The sequence below is a fragment of the Myotis yumanensis genome, unplaced genomic scaffold (assembly GCF_028538775.1).
Source record: "Myotis yumanensis isolate MYYU_CA2020_CCGP unplaced genomic scaffold, mMyoYum1.0.hap1 SCAF_4, whole genome shotgun sequence".
Taxonomy (NCBI): Eukaryota; Metazoa; Chordata; class Mammalia; order Chiroptera; family Vespertilionidae; genus Myotis; species Myotis yumanensis.
In genome coordinates, this window is record NW_027223755.1 from 97,780,343 (window position 1) to 97,798,197 (window position 17,855).

At 42.6% G+C, this 17,855-nt stretch overlaps 1 protein-coding gene across 14 annotated transcripts in view; it reads right to left on the reverse strand.

Moving 5' to 3' along the window:
• The window catches only part of RBFOX1 (RNA binding fox-1 homolog 1), a 2,061,082-nt gene that overhangs the window by 1,147,964 nt on the left and 895,263 nt on the right, over positions 1-17,855 (reverse strand). The window lies entirely within an intron of this gene.

Here is a 17,855-nt window from a genome sequence, read left to right on the forward strand (position 1 = left end):
CCAGCTCTCAGGAGCATGGGGGGATCTCTTCTTTCCTAACAACCTTAGGTCTGAAAACAGCAAGTCATGTGAACTAGAACTTGCCCCTGAGTAACCACCTTCCCCAAATGCTAGGGCTAATTAACAGCTGCCCATTGATGAGACATGTGCCTGAGGCAACAGTTCTCAAAACAACCCCCTTTCCTTTCCTTTCAAATCCCTTTCCCTTATTTTAATTAATCCATTCAACATTTGCACTATCTCACCCAACAAGCTCAGTAGAGTACAGCTCACAAATAATTCATGAATTCTTTAAAACTGGGTGGATTGGGAGTATATCAATTTGTATTTATAAAAGACTAGAGGCCTGGTGCACGAATTTGTGCACAGGTGGGGTCTGGCTGGCAAGCCCTGATAGGAGCCATCCAGGCCAATGGGGGAAGGGGACTTGGGAGGTTGACCGACACCACCCTCGATGGGGGGTGGCGATTGTGGGCGGAGCCAGCTGGGGGGGAGTGGCTGCCTCCTCCCCCTCATTGGGCTGGTTGACTTGCCACAGTGTGCATCATAGCAACCAGTCGTTCTGGTCATTCTGTCATTCCGGTTGCTTGGCTTTTGTATATATTTATAAAAGATTAACCTGAAAAATTTAAGATGCAAATTCAGTATATGACACAACACACACCTGCTTGCTATATCCCATTTACCAATAGATCAGAAGCCCCTCTCACATCTCTCCTCCTGCTACTCTATATATGTGTGCATGAGATATGTCATGCATATACATATATTGCCTATGTTCTCAAAGCAACATATTAATATTTTTCACATTGCTTTTAAAGTCACAAAAATGGTAATATACCTCTGCCACCTCTAGTTTTTTTAACATTAAAATTTGATATTTACCTACTCATTCATTTTTTACTGTTGTATAGTATTCCATTCTGTTATTTCACCACCTATTATCGTAAGTTCTCATTTTGATGAAAGTTTGGGTTCTTTCTAACTTAAAACAATACTTTACAACCCATGCTACTACAAATGTTAAAAAGGACAACAAGATTTCATTCTCTCCTATCCATTGGTACTTTCTATGCATAATCTTGGCTTAGCACATAAGATTAATTAATAAATATTTGTTGAATAAATAGTGATTGAACCCACTGCAAACAACAACCTGCAAAGCAATAATGTAGATGAACATCAGCTTTTCTGAAAACTGAGGAGCTAAATAATAAGGACACGAGTGGAAGCTTCAATCATAGGCCAGAGAAACTACTATCATGGAAGAATGAAAGAAGCTATAATAAACTGAAAAGAGATGTGGACACAGACATGAACAGAACACACAGAGAACCAAGGTGTGAATCAGGAACCAGCTCCATAGCAGTAACTGGAGGAAATAGATCTGAAATCTAACCTGCAGCGTTTTGGTCTGCGTGGTGGGGATTGGATCAGAGAGCTCCTATTTGCCAGCATGCCACCTCTGCCCTCCAGCTCTGCCCTGCAGACTGAAGACCAGGCCTTTGAGCAGCCTGGACTCCCCGGGGTGGCCTCAGTGCCATTGCGCATGCCTGGATTAGGAAGTTTCCAGCCAGCTATGAGATCTTCACAATATTTATCATCCAGGGTACATAACCAGCCTCATCCATGGAACTACTTCAAGACCAATCCTTGGAGAAAAGCAGTGAGTGAATCTGAATGTTAAGTTTGCAAAGAGAAGAATAAGAAGGCTGCAAAATAACTAGAAACTACTCCAAAGGCTGTGTGGCGTGGAAAGGACTATGCCATCTGTGTTTCATGTTCCAAAAAAGAGAAGACACAAACAAGTCTTACTTTATGCCATTTCTAAGGGCCACAGTGACACTTTCCTAGATGACTCTGCAGGTAAAAAGTTAAATTAGTATAACAAAGGTTTGTGTTTCAAAGTAGGAGTTGAGGATCCAGGCAACCCTACTAGCTGGAGGGAGACAGGCATGGGTTTGAGTTTGTGGGACAGTTTTTAGGATTCCTTTAAAGTGCCTCTGCTTGCTGTTGCTGGCACCATATTCCCTTCTTTTGTTCTTATAACCATCCTACCTGTCCAGAAGGTACTATAGAGAGCGTGCAGGCACTGGTCTCCATCATAAGAAAAACAAAACACCCAGTTTTCTCTCCCTGCCCTTGTTGCTACCTAATTTCAAAATCAAAAGAAAATCCAACAAGAGCTGAACCTACAGAGACACGAGGACCTGCTGGTGATTCAATACAACCCAAGTCCGGGTTCCGACTGCCAAGATCAGGGCCTCTGCTTTATTTCGTCTGCTCTGGTCTTATAACCTGGGTTGAGATGGAACTCCAGCTTCCACTTCCAAAGCTCAGCCAGGAGCCAGGAGCTGTCAATGCGAGTTGAGGAAGAAAACACTGGGACACAACAAGGAACAGAATGGTGTGAGCCAAGAGCACAGCTAAGGAAGATGGGTGGGAAGTGCTTAAGGCGGATGGTGCACACACAGTGTGAGGAACCCACAGTGGCACCTGCAGGTGGCACACAAGACAGAAAACCGCTTTCATATCCCTTTGAGATAGAAAAGTGCAGGAGCACAGACTCCTAGGGTCAAAAGAAACTGGTGTCCATTATTGGGGCTACTTCATGCTCAACCTGCAGCTTTGCAAAGGTCATTTCAGCTGCCTGTGGCTTAGTTGCCTCATCTGTAGAATATGAAGATTCTAGTAGCACCTACTCCCTAAGGTTGCCATGAGGATCAAATCATCTATGTGAAATGCTTACAGAATAATCTGGCACAGGGCAAGCTATTGTTATTTTTTAGAGCTCTAACATAAACATGAATGGTTTTTGCCATGTCCATCCTCTTGAAAAATGATGTAGAGAAGGTACAGGTGACTTAACCTTGTTCCTCAGGTAACAGATCCATCTTACAACCTTAAATTTGAACTTAATGTGGGTTTGTTTATCATGGTCTCCTATATCTCTATGGGGAAAGAGATGGGAGACATAGTGTTTGTAGTATTTGAGGAACATGACAAGCGAATTTTTATTTAAATTTTTGCAATTGTAACTCTGCAACTCAGAGTAATAGAAGAGTTATACAGTTCAACTAGAGGCCTTGTGCTCGGATTTGTGCACCAGTGGGGTCCCTCAGCCTGACCTGTGCCCTCTTACAATCCAGGACCCCTTGGGGGATGTCGAGGGCACAGGTTTGGCCTGATGCCCACAGGCCAAACCAAGGGTGCACGAATCCGTGCACCTGGCCTCTAGTATGCATATAAGATCTTTGGTTCATCTCTTCCTGTCCTCCCCCTGCCTTCTTTCCTCTGAGATTCATCAGTCTGTTCCATGTTTCCATGCCTGTACAATGAGTGTCTACCCCCTGGTGGCCAGTGCATGTTATAGCTACTGGTCCAACCTTTGAATGGCCGCTTAGGCTTTTATATATATACTAGAGGCCCAGTGCATGAAATTCATGCACAGGTGGGGTCCCTAGGCCTGGCCAGCGATCCGGGCTGATCACAGTCAGACCAATCAAGGCCGGGCCAGAGAGAAGGCGATGGTCACCAGGCCAGGCACAAAAGGAATGGACACAGGACACCGACTCTGCCATCGTTGGCTCCCCACCACCACTCGGTTCCCTCCTTATCCACTCCCTCCTCCTTTACTTCCTCCTCTTTTGCTTGCCAACACACCACCACCCCGGCGGGTGGGTGGGCAGCCTGCTGGCTGAGGGGAGGGTGGGGCACAGGTGGTTGGCCGCCAGCCCCAAGGAGGTTGCCGGCCAGCGGCCCCCCCTGGGAAAGGGGCCGCGTCAGCTCCCCTGAGAGAAAGCAGGAGGTTGGTCAGCTGGGGGAGGATGGTTGTGGGAGCGCACTGACCACCAGGGGGCAGCTCCTGTGTTGAGCATCTGCCCCGTGGTAGTCAGTGCGCATCATAGAGTCCGGTCATTCTGGTCACTTAGGCTTTTATATATATAGACATAGATATGCAAAAGCAAGAATAATTCTGGAAGACAGATATCTAAATACAGGGAGAACAGCACCTCTGACACCAGAGACTAGGAGAAAGGTGGACAAGGAGCCAGTGGTGTTAGGATGTGGCTTCCATTTCTGCACAGTGGTGTGTAAAAATATCAAAAGGAGGAGGACAAAGTGAGAAGAAAGAAAATTAGTAGCAGTGGGAGTGGCAGCTGCACCCCCATTTATCAATGTGCCTTCTGCATTCTAGACACTGAGTCTGGCACTAGATATAGGTACAGACAGATATGCCTTAACTCTATGTACTGTCCAGCAAGTTAGCAACCATTCTTCCATTTTACAGATAGGGAAAAGGAGGTTAACTCTCTTGACCAAGCCTATTCAAACTAACATGTGGTGGTGCCAGGACCTAAATCAAGCTTTTGATGACTCAAAATTCTGTGTTCTTTCACTGTACAGCATTGCCTAAAATTGGCTGTAAGGTGGTTTCATTCTCTGGGTCTTATTATAAGAGAATATTGCATATGCCTCCAACTCCATGCCCTCCTCTCCCCAGAGATGAGAGACTTGAAGGGTAAAGATGAACCTACTTGAAGAATATGTGTGTGTGTTCACATGTATATGTACAACTCTCCATCCATCCATCCATGTTCTATTTTAAGAACAGAAAGCTCTACCAGACAGATTTATAGCTCCTATTCTGAGAGCATAGCCAGATTGTTAAGAGAAAAGCTAATTTTTCCAAAACCTCTTCTTTCTTAAAGGTGAATCCCATTTTAGGCTCATCAATTTTGATGACTGAGCCTTTGCCAAGACCTCTCCCTGGGAGATGCTGCAACCTATGGAGGTAGCCCTCCCCATCACACCGACATACACCCATACTGAAATGTCCTCTCAGGGTCTGGACAGAAGTGGGGCACTCTGAACTGGGTGAAAATTATGAAAGAGCTACCCCCACCCCCCTGCACCAGTTACTACAGGGATTTCCTATACCCGGCCACTCTCTTCGCCTTCTGCTTCTCTCTCCCAAGTCAACAAACAAGGCAGAGAAAACAAAGGGTCTACCTTTTTAACACACAGGAATTCCCTCGATGTGCTTTATAACTGAGGTTGAATGTATACACATGAGGTTGGTAATCACCTCTCAGGGATTAGACCAAACACATCACATTCAAAACAGAAGAACTCAGACCACACAGACCCTTCCATATGACCATATTTCTCCATGAAAACGTGTGAATGCGCGCACACACACACACACACACACACCACATGTCCACACATGCATGCCCACACACACATACCCCCGTGCATACATGCACACACATTCACATGAACAGTGAGGGGGGAAAGGTCAGCAGAGGTCCCTACTCAGGGCTCAACAGAGAGTAGATGCGATCTGCTCAAAAGGGAAGTTTCCTGCCTGGCCAGTGCTGCTCAGTGGTTGAGCATCGACTCACGGAGAGGTCATCAGTTCGATTCTACTCAGGGCACATGCCTGGGGTTGAAGGCTCGATCCCCAGTAGAGGACATGCAGGAGGCAGCCAATCGATGACCCTCATCAATGTTTCTATCTCTCTACATTCTTCTCCCTTCCTCTCTCTCTTGAAATCAATTAAAAAAAACACATTTTTTTAAAAAAAGGGAAGGTTCCTTGGAGTTATATCCCCACTTGGCAAGGTCAGTGTTAAAAATTATGATGCTGAGATTGCACTGTCTTAAGTTGGGTGGCAGGAGGAAGGGAGGAAAAGGGTGGTGGGGGAAAGGGAGGAGGGGAGACAAGCAGAGAAGAAATAAGGGACAGAGCGACAGAAAAAGCAAGAAAGAATGTAAGAAAACTTTTCACTTGGCAAACCAAACAGCTGGCTTGAAATAGGTAAAGGGTTTTATACCCAGGGGAAAGCACTTGCGAATGCTGCCAGCATCTTAGAACCACAGTTTGAAAAAGGTCCCATTTTTCTTGGCTTGCAAAGGAGACTTGGACTTCTCACTCCAGCGGGGAACAGACGCTGTGGCATAAGGATCCTAGAGGGGGTAGGCAAAACCTTTCATTTCTCTCCAATGGCTTTCTGCCATAGTTCAAATGCAAAATCTGGGCCACTAACCCATTGACAACGCAGATAAGGTTTCTTGAGGGAGTGCGTCTATTGGAACTACATTCTTGTTTCTCCCCCCCCCCTTTTTTAAAATATCTGCTTCTTATTGTATGCTATGACACGTGTACTCAGATATTTTACCTATGGGAACCTAGTTTCATTTAATAAAACATCTCTTTCATTTCCTAGGCCAAAAATATCACAGAATCAGACAGACTTCATTAAAAAGTAACAAGGGGTCTGATTTTACATGGACACAATTATTATTTCTGTCACTGAATGTCAGTGACCGGAGCGATCAATTTTTATGTGAAATTCATTTCTCCCTTTTGCTTCTTAGCCAGGCCGCAGAATGTTTTTCTATTTAATCTTCAGAAACGTTAAAAATGGTATTTCATCCCTGAATTACTTTATTGTTCCCTTAAAACCATGTACCACTCATTCTTGCCAGAAATAACCTCAGCTTTACTTTAAATGGTAGGCGTGTAAAACTTAGTTCCAAAAGAAACAATTATTTAAACAAATAAATAAACCCATCAATTTTATCCCAGAAATTCTCTAGATCACTCTCTGTTCCCTTCAAAGTTATTTCTGTTTCATTGTCACCTTTGCAATGAAAGATATAGGATTTTATGCATAATAAGTTTAAATGTCTGAATTTATTTTTCCCTGGACCCTTTGATTATGCCATGAGACCATAGTCTAGGAAAAGGTGTCACTGGGTTGTACTGTAAATGCTTTATTAAAGTTTACTACACAACTGAATACCACATTATGAAAAATAATATTCAAAAATCATGTGCAGCTGAGAATGGACACATTTTTTATGGGAGTAACAAAATGATTTTGAAGCCAATCGAGCTATCTAATGAGGCAGAGGCTCGTCAGGGTCCTATAATCTGAAATATGGTCCTTCCAGTCGATTTTCAAGTCTGCACTGGATCATTTCATATTGAGCGAATATCTATACAACCAGACCTTGAGAGATCCCCGATGATCATGTCAGCTTTCACCCAAGAAATTCTGCTCCTGGTCACAGCTGTACAACCCTGTCATGTGTGACACGTTCAGAACAGGGGTCAAGCAACACCCAAGACACGACTAGCTTATGCAGTCTCCGTCGTCTATTCAAGCCTTGACCTTCCTTCGTCAACTTCCAGAGGAAAGGGCAGTGAAGTCCCCCCAGCAATGTGATGCTCATCGGTACAGTAAAACCCAATAAGAAATAAGCCATGCATTTCCCCACAGGTCACTGCACAGGCATCAATAAGAGTAACCCGTGATCGCCAGTGACCCGAGCTAGACCATAACCAGTCACCTTCTGGTTAAAGCCATCACCGTTCTAGGATCAATCTATGAAGCCATCCGTTCACGCTGCCCTCTACCTTAACCTAATCTAATTTGCGCGTTGTAACAGAAAGCTCCTGTCAGAGAGCATCAGGTAAACTTAATTTCATATGTTCTGGCCCATGAATGCGGGGGCTGGTGCCAGCGGATGACATGTGAGCAGGTGGCCTCAAATCAGACAAATTTAGCACCTCGCCTCGGTGTGGGAACCCATGACCACGTATGCTTTATGGCTATTTAATTTTGTGGAAATCCCCAAAGCATTTGCAGAGTGGATCTAAGCATCATGGCATTTTAAGGGTTTTGCTTTGTGTTACAAGTGTTATCCTGACAAATTAGGAAAGAGAAGGTGGGAAGTACCTAGGGCAGTGGTTCTCAACCTTCTGGCCCTTTAAATACAGTTCCTCGTGTTGTGACCCAACCATAAAATTATTTTCATTGCTACTTCATAACTGTAATGTTGCTACTGTTATGGATCGTAATGTAAATATCTGATATGCAGGATGGTCTTAGGCGATCCCTGTGAAAGGGTCATTCGACCGCCAAAGGGGTCGCGACCCACAGGTTGAGAACCGCTGGCCTAGGGGAAAGGCAGACATTAGAAACAGGAGAATTTCACAAATAGAAGCAAGATTAATCTATTATGACAAGGATTGGTAATTTAAATTTGGATAATTTGGATATTTGGTGGGGTGTGCAAATCTTTCTTTTTGAGATTGGATGAAAAGGATTTTGTTAGTGCTTGGTGAAAGGTGTGTGATATAATCAAAACAGGCTGATTTCCAGTGAATCAAGACAAGTTTGATTCATAAATATCTGTGCAATGCTAGCTCCTTAAACAGGGTCTTTATCTTTTTCGTTCTCAGATCTATCAATAGGAAGTTTCTAATATAAGTGTTTGTCAAATGAATGGGTGGACAAATGAAAGGGTGGACAGATAGATGAATGAATGAATGCATGAATGAAAGGGTCCCTATATTCATTTTCCTTTCTTAGGGCTTCTCGTGTCCAGTGGTCCTCAGTACTGACTGTGTACTAGAAACACCTGGGAAACTTTGAAAAATACAGGGGAGGGCAAAAGCAGATGTACAGCTGTGAGTACACAAAACACAATTTATTCTTGTATTATTATTTATTAATTATCCTATTATTTTCCATAGGAACAACTATAAACCTAAACCTACTTTTGCCCACCCCTGTATACTGATGCCTGTCTCCCCACCCAGGAATTATTCAATTGGTCTGGAAAAGTGTGTGTAGGGGTGGTTCTTTCTACACGCTGGTGGTTGGAGAGGTTTCCAGGTGGTTTTGAATCACCAGCTTTTAGGTCCACCAACCACCATCTTGTCTCAGCACCCTTCCAATCTCGTTCCCTGTGCCTGAGCTGTGTTTACCCCCTTCACCAAATTCATCCCCTGAGCAGTGCATCAGGTGTGAAATGCTCTCTATTCTTCTTCTCTTCCTCACTCATCTCTTCTGAGCCTATTTCCGTGACTGAAATTAACCTGATAACAGTTACTTTGCCAATACTATATAGTTGTAAGATATCAGCTAGCAAAAATACTATGTTGAGTGGGATGCCTTAAAGATGAAAACTTTAGACATGAAGCTCCGCAGGGTCTTTTCAGGGTTTCTTTAAATGCAAAGTATATCCTGCCTAAAGGAATAAAATACAGCAGGGTGAGACAGGACCCCATTAAAGCAAAGATGCTAGTCTTGAGTTTAACTTAGAGAAATTTAGATTCTTCCTTGAGACCGCCAACTACACACTGCTCAACTGTACGGGGCGCTGCTCACATTACTGTCTATGTAGAGGCAAGCATGCAGCTATGCAGCAGAGTGGCCCTCTTCCCATTCATCTGAGGTGCACAATCAAATACCTTCTTAACACCAGAGCACAATTTTATTAAAACCTATAATGGGCAAATGCATTTCCAGGAAGATTATTTCAAATACTCCTGAAATTGCATAAGCTACTTTGCAAAGGCAGAACTGGTCCATCCTTCCCGGAATATGGCCACTGCATTGTGATACTGGATGGAATTGACTGGCACTGCCATTTCTATAAAACAGAAGAGTAAAGAATTTCAAAATAGTCCAATGTCAACTACAATAAAAACTCAAGATGTCAGCTACATACGCATCTATCTTTCACTTGGATTTATTTTTCCCAATATAGTGTGGACAATCTGTTTCAGAATGTTAAAATAATCTTAATAAATGCAATGAGAACTTTTGGTTCCAGGAGTACAGGTCTAATAAACAGCATTAACTCCATGGTCAATAAAAATCCAAATTTTCTGTGCCAAAATGTCAGCACACAACGGCTTCTTTTGGCAAGTCTTTGAAGTAGTCCACAGTGGAAGAAATTCCACAAGGAAATATTCTACAATTATTTTAAAGTACAAGAAATTTTTTTTCTTCTTATTTGCCTTACAAAGGCTGGGATCTATATGTCACATATTTAAATTATAAACAAGAACAGATACAGACTGAAAATAGTTCATAAAGCCACATAAATGAACTAAACCGACTGCTTCCTCAGAGTGAATTATTCACATAACCAATGTACTATTACACATAGTATGTTGAAATAAGCAAAATTGTTTCCATGATCCATAATCACTACTTTCTCTAATGAACAATGAAAAGAATGGTGTTTTTTGAAATCTTGGAGGACCACAGATCCCATCCCTTTAACTTAATGATCCAATATCCCAAAGTTATCCTTAAGTACTTGATAAAACTTTAAAATTAATATAAATACTATTAAGTGGCCTCGGGTGCACTTTTAAAACATCCATAAAGCTCTTGTTGAGGTACGCATAGTAGGTTGTCACATCCTGTATCCTGGCTGGATTTGACACAGGATCCATCTGGGCTGGAAGGGATTAGTAGGCTGAAGTTCTGTAAAACTACTTAATTGCAAAAGCCACCAGCAATTAAAGAGAGAACGAGAGAGAGAGAGAGAGAGAGAGAGAGAGAGAGAGAGAGAGAGAGAGAGATTTCCCATATAACAGGACGTGAGAGCAAGGTCCTTTCTGGTTTCAGTGATTTTCATTGCATCCACACACCAAAGGCAAAGCAATAGTTAGTAAAAGCTGGGGCTGACAAGAGACTTCACATTTTTGTTTTGGCTTCTCTCAGTCTGAATATATTCCCTAGCCCTAAAAATATCACAAAACAAGCCACAGGAAATCTTTCTCTCACGTGGCTGAAAATCTCCATCTTCTCTAGTTAATGAAAACCAGGAGTGGTCAAAAGAATTTCTCAACAGCAAGCTCAACATTTAATATCAGAGATTGATTCCCTAGACTCAGGCTGACAGAAAACTCAAACTGTCTGCCTTCCATGGCAACTGACAGAGCTAAGGGATAACGGAGGAAGAACACAGACCCCAGGGGCTCAGACTTGCTAAGCTAACACATTCAAACTCTATAGGCCCCCGTGGAGCTAAACCTTCTTCATGCGTGTACAAACAGCACTCTCGCTCCTTCTCTCCCCGCCACTCCACCCTGGGTTATTGAACCAACAGACACGCATACGAATGGAGAGAATGTCTCTGCAATCAGTTAGCTCTGTTCTGAACCCTAGCTTTGCCTCCACTAGCCTTGCAAGCTTGGAATGTCACTTAACCTCTCTGATGTCAGGTTAAGTAAAATGAGTAATAGTATGGACTTCCTACTGTTAAGAGGATTAGACATAATCACTTAGCACAGAGTCCAGCACATAATAATTGCTCACTAAATGGAATATTCAAATTATTAATAATGGAAAAAAGAGGAGGCTTCTCAGCCTGATCTTTACCTATGAAATTGATTAGTGAATTATTAATCTGAACAAAACTTAAGTCCCCTCAATTACAAATATTACATTTAGGCTGACAATTTCTAATCTTTTTCTAAGATAAGGTGAGGCCTTGACAATGCTCTCTCCCTCCTACATCAAGAGGAAGGGAAATGTGACATATCAATGCTGCACAACTGATTTGGGGAGGCTTATTGGGAACCTAAGTGATGCCACGCACTGTTCAAAGTCCCTTGCATGTGTTGAAGCATTTAATCTTCTCATAGTCTCATGAAGCAGATGACAGTATTTCCCCATTCTGTCTACAAGAGTCATCGAAATTAAATGACATTTTCAAAGTCACAGAGCTGGAGGGAGGATCTGGGCAGCCCCAGAGCCTCTCTTCCCCTTTCTACTCTCCATAGAGTTCTGAGAAGTTATGGAAGACGGAACCTCAGACTGAGGCCAAACCACCTTTGAGATCCCCATAGGTCTTTGCACGCCATCAATTTCGGTCCACTTGTGTTTCCAGTGCCCAGGACAGAATTCAGAAAGCAGCACACAGCAGGGAGCTTAGGCACACCCCTAACACCAGCATGAAAGCCAGATACTCTAACCAGCTCTTCCCATCCCCTGGAAATGCCCAGGGTCAACAATACTCCCCTTGCCCTGGCCTTGGCCTGTTTGGCTTGGTGGATAGAGCCTCAGCCTGCGGACGGAAGAGTCCCAGGTTCCATTCGGGTCAAGGGCACATGCCTGGGTTGCAGGCTCGATCCCCAGTGGGGGGCGTGCAGGAGGCAGCCAATCAATGATTCTCTCTCATCATTGATGTTTCTATCTCTCTCTCCCTCTTCCTTCCTCTCTGAAATCAATTAAAAAAACAAAAACAACACTCCCCTTATCCTCACTGATAAACTGCAGGGGGCGCTCCTTGCAGCCTGGGGAGGGGTGTAAATTGGGAGGAGAGAAGGGTAGACTTCTCAATCATCTTTCTGTCCCAATCTTTCTCTCGACCTCATCATCCCCGACATGCACCATTTTTCTTTTTTGTTTATTTGCTCAGGGACCCAGATGCCAACAAGAAGGCTCATTTTTCCCAGTGTGTTGAACAACCGCGTGCAAAGCAGCCAGATACTATTTGCCTGTGGCAGCAGCTGAGTGCTGTCTGAAGCAAAGGAAAATAAAATCCGTGAGCAGGGCGCAGGGAGGGAGGGAGAGGGAGCGCTGCTGCTCCTGGCTGAATTCTGCTCAGAGTAGAGGTCCCCAGGTGAGAAGACAGAATCACAGGTTAGCCCTGGCCTAGGGCAGCGGGAAGGGGGAATCCATCATCGGCTGCCGTAGGAGAGATGGCCCATGGCTTTCTGTTTCCTTTCACAGTTTGTTTTTCAGGACAGTGTTAGGTTTACAGAAAAATTGCAAGGAGATTTCCCATATACCCTCAAAACTTGTTTTCCTTTATTATTAACGTCTTATATTAGAATACATTTGCCAGATTAATGAGTCAATATTGACATTGTTATTACCTAAAGTCTGCACTTGAAATGATGCCCTTGGTTTTCAACTGATGCCCTTTCCCTGCTCTGGGATCCCATCTGAGATGCCAGAGTAATGGGATCTTCAGTCATCATGTCTCCTCGGGCTCCTCTTGGCCGTGACCATTGCTCAGTTTTTCCTTATTTTTGAGGACCTTGACAGTTATGAGAAGTAATGCTCAGGTATTTCATAGAATGCCCCTCAACTGGGATTTGTCTGATCTTTTTCTTGTGATGAGACTGGGGTTATGGATTTATGGGGTGTGTGGGGGGTAGGGGGGACAAGAGAGGCCAAGTCCATTTTCATCCCATGGTATGAAGAGTATGTACCATCAACACCAGTTCTCACTGTCAGTGGGAGTCTGATCTCCTGGCTGAGGAGCTGTTTGTTAGGCTTCTCTACTGTAAACTTGCTCTATTCGCTTCCCCTTTCCATACTGTACTCTCTGGTTTACAAAAAAAAAAAAGAAAAAAAAAGCAGAAAAAACACACGCTATGTGCATCTAACGCTTCCCGGGGGAGAGCTAGGCATCACCTTTGTGGGGATGCAATATCTACATAAATTATTTGGGATTCTTCTGTACAGATGTGTTTCTTCTCCACCATTTATTAGTTTATTCAGGCATTTATTTATATCAGTATTAATTTGTGGGTATTCATTTTATACTTTGGGTCACAGGGCAAAAAGAACTACTTTATTTTGTTGCTCAAATCAGTCCAACTTTGGCCCCTGGAGCTCTTTCAGGCTGGCTCCACTATTTCCTTGACACTCCCCCATTGTTTTGTTTCCTGAATACTTCCTTCATTTCTGGCTGTATAAGACCCTCTTGGCTCAACTTGTCCATTTCCTTTCCTTATCCTAGAAGCAGCTATTTCTTCAAGGAATTATGAGATAATGGTATCAGAAACTAAGACTTAGATGTGACCTGTGCTCATTGCTACTGGGAGGTCATCGCTGCCAGAACCCCTCAGCTGTCAGAGGAAGAAAATATATGTATGTACACAAACCCGCGATCATCCCATGCCTTTTGGGGGTGTGAATCAGCAGAGCATTTGAGCCTCACTGGATGAATGATGCTCTCTCAAGGTGACCACAACCTTAGGACTCTCACTTCATCCCATTCATTCCTTAATCATTCACTTATTGATTCATTCAGCAGTTAATGGTGCTGTCTAGGTGCCAGGCATTGTATTAACCACTGAAGATGCACCACCAGATTATAATGGGTTCAGAGATAGTGAAGCTGGGGGAGGGGAAATATTCCATACATAGGGACGGCTTGTGGAAAAACCGTGATGGAAGAAGGGAAAGAAAACCATTGCAGCTGGAACACATGGAAGAGGAGGACAGAAGAGAGGTGGGCAGGCCCGAGAGGCCATTTGGAGGAGAACGTCCTAATCCTTTGAAGGAAGTTTGATCTTGACCCTCTGAGGGGCCATCGTCAGGGAGATCTGCGTGCTGAGCCTGCGTTTCACTGCTGTGCAGAGAAGAACCTGTGGCCGCCTCACAGTTAATAAATAAAATTGCAGGTAAGAAAAGATACAGTCAAGGAATAGGCTGGTCTCGCTGGAGATGGGTGATGGATCAAGTAGGGAGGATGGCAGAAAAGCAAAACCTCTCTGCAACTTGTCCCGAAGGATGTATGTGTGCATGTTTGTGTGTTTATAATTCTAGGAAAGGAGACTGGAGGTGAGAACAGCAAAGTTGCACACTGAACTTAGAAAAAGCTGGGAGAACTTTGGGGAGTAGCCATGTGTCAGGCGACTGCACCTTGAGAGACATAATCTGTATTAACCTATGCCAAACTCAGCATCCGCTTCTATGAATTTGATGGAAACCAGTATAGCAAAGAGTTTATAAGTCAGAGTAGGGTTCTAATGCCCATGAGACACTACAAAGAAGAAAGAGCCAGGCATGTATGGGGACCATAAGATATAAGAGCCACTGAAGTCAAAGGCATCATGGAAAAAGGCTTTGAATTCCCCACAAGCAGTGGATGTGGAGTTAGGGACCCACCTTCCCCAGCCCTCTAAGGCCAGGAAAGCTGCCCTAGGCCATCCCTGTGCTCACCCTGCTCTAGAGCTATAGACCCTCATTCAGCACCTCACACTTAAAGGGATCTTCAGCTCTTTGCAGCTTATTACAGAAATCAAGTAAATGCCTAGTTGTATCTGTCAGCAAAGGAAGTTTAAAACATATATAAATAACAGCAAATAAGCTAATCCTCTCCAAACAACAAACAAAGAAATACATAAATAAATTAATGAAAATCATCCATAGTGCTAAGAAGGAGTTTATTTAAAGATTGGGTTCTCAAACATGGCTAAACTCCAAATGCATTTCAAATGCAGGACATATGATAAAAACAGCGGTGTCTCCCACTGTGGTTCAGTATTAGACCAGAGGATCTTTGGGAAAAGGGGGGAGAAACGGAGACACTGCTCCCAGATTTATATAATGCAAATCTAGCCTTCATCATGTTTAAAAGCATTTACGGCTCAGTAAGAAATCCTTTAAAAAGAAAAAGTTACTTAGGCAAAGCAGTCCTGGAAAGGCAGCATTCTTATTCACCCTACTTCCCACAGAAACCCTGGCCTACTGAAATAATTGTTTCTCATCCCCTAAAGCAAATGAACCACTCTCCCGCTTTAAATCATCCCGTTTTCTCTTTACCTCATGATTGACTTTCCCTGTGATGCAGGTTGTGTTTGCCAGCGAGAAGGAAGTCATAGAAAAACAAATTGCTTTGTACTGTACCACGATTGTCTAGAAATACTAAATAGACGGGCAAGGCAGCATGGGACCAACCTGCAGCTTCGTGAGCTAATGGGTAGGATGGAAAAGTTTTAGTTGTTTAAATAGGATGAATGCCCCGCATTTCCAAACACACAGGCTATCCTTTTGTAGGATTTTATAAATCATTTCGAAAAGTGATCAACAAATTTGCATGGCAACCCAAAGCAAGGACAGATTATTATTATTTTATTGATTTTTAGAGAGAGAGAAACATCAATTTGCTGTTCCACTTATATATGCATTCACTGGCTGATTCTTTTATGTGCCCTGGCCAGGGATCAAATGCACAATCTTGGCATATGGGGATGGCCCTCTGGCCAGCTGAGCTACCTGGCCAAGGCAATAGATTATTTGGTTTGTTTGATTTTTACTCCCTCCACTCACAGATTACAGCCCTCTCCATTGTTCCCGAGCTAAAAATAAATAAATAAATAAATAAATAAATGAAGGAAGGAAGGAAGGAAGGAAGGAAGAAAGGAAGAAAGAAAGAAAGAAAGAAAGAAAGAAAGGAAGGAAGGAAGGAAGGAAGGAAGGAAGGAAGGAAGGAAGGAAGGAAGAAAGAAAGAAAGAAAGAAAGAAAGAAAGAAAGAAAGAAAGAAAGAAAGAAAGAAAGAAAGAAAGAAAATAAGTAAGTCTGGAAATTTCTCAAACTAAAGTTCCACTGTAATCACCACTCGCAACTGATCATGGATCGCCATAATTATTACACAAACATAAACACCAAATTTTGGTCATTTGTCATAAATGTCACAAATCACTGATGCGATTATTATTTCAACAGGGAGGCATTAAACATTGTATTCAATGCCTAGTACCATTTTAGGCATAAGGGAACTACCAATGAAGGAAGCTAGACCCTTGCCTAAATAGCACTTGTATGCCAGTGAGAGAAAACAAGTTAATATATGACATGCTAGATGGTGATAGGAGGGAAGGAGAAAGATAAAGCAGAAGATATAGGACTCCTAGTGCTGGGCCTTGAGATAGCCGCTTACGTTGTATTGTGTAACATGATTGGAGAAAATCTCCATGAACTATCATTGCACCTTATCCATCCACAGAACTTCTGGGTCATTCTAATAACTCCCCAACTCCCCTTGCCTGGCAGACAGAGGAGTATAGTAGAAAAGAGGGTGGGTGTGGGTAAATACAGCCATTAATTCAAATTCTGACTCTGCTATATATTAAATCTGGGTACTCAGACAAGTTATACAGTCTCTCTTTTACTCTCCAACTGTATAAAAGCAAAAATAATACATATCTTGTAGGTATATTGTGGAATAAATGAAGGCATGAGCTCAAAGCACCCAGCATTTTATACATTTCAGTCAATGCTAATGTCCTCATCTTTCCCTGCATTTCTGAATTTACTGTAACATAATAACTGATTTAACATGTTACAGTACACTTCAAACATATGTGTATGCATACACATCATTACATGGTGGTGTATTTATTATGTGCACACATAAAAATATTCTCTTGTTAACATTACATATAATTTCCACGTAAGCTAACTCTGCCTCCCCAAATAGAATATGGGAACTCTACTACCTCCTTCTTTTATACCATAAAACTCCTGCTTCACAAATTTTGCCAAACACTGTGTTGGAAAGGAAACAGAAAAAGTTGTAGGGATAAGATGACGTATCACGACTTGGCTTTGGTCCCTACATGTGAGCCAAGTGCCCACTGTGTGTGGTCTTCCTTTCATGCTTTGCATTGTGAGGACCAGGTGCCATGCAGCCAACTGTGAAGGGAGGCAGAATAGTAAGTACACTGATTAAAAACACGAGCTTCAAAGTTCTCCAGGCCCTGTTCAAATTCATTTGTAAAATTCATTTGAATTCATTTATAAGATAGAATTAATGCCACCTACCTCTTAGGGTTGTTAATGAGGATTAAACATGAGAATACATAAAAAATGATTCGGTGCTCATGAAATGGGGATGATTAACAATGAGAAAGAATTCTAAGAGTCATCACTAAAGGGTCATTCATATCTAGATGGGAATAGATATAGGTATATAGTGTTATTTTTGGCATACAAGTGCCACCTTAGATATACTAACATTCCCTGAAAATAATTGAATCCAAGCAAATATTTGCTTAACAGAGGAATTATTCTAGATTACACTGTGCTTTGTGTAAATTCCACATTTGAGTATTGTCCGTACGCTACAAATAAAATTAATCCAATATCATTTGCATGACTTTTCACAAGTCTAGGATTTCTTAAAATTTTAAGAACTTTGAAAAAGATACCTGTATTGCAAGATGGCTGCAGAGTAGGTGGGGGCTACACTCACCTCCTCTCAACATCAAACTGGATTTACAGCAATCAACATG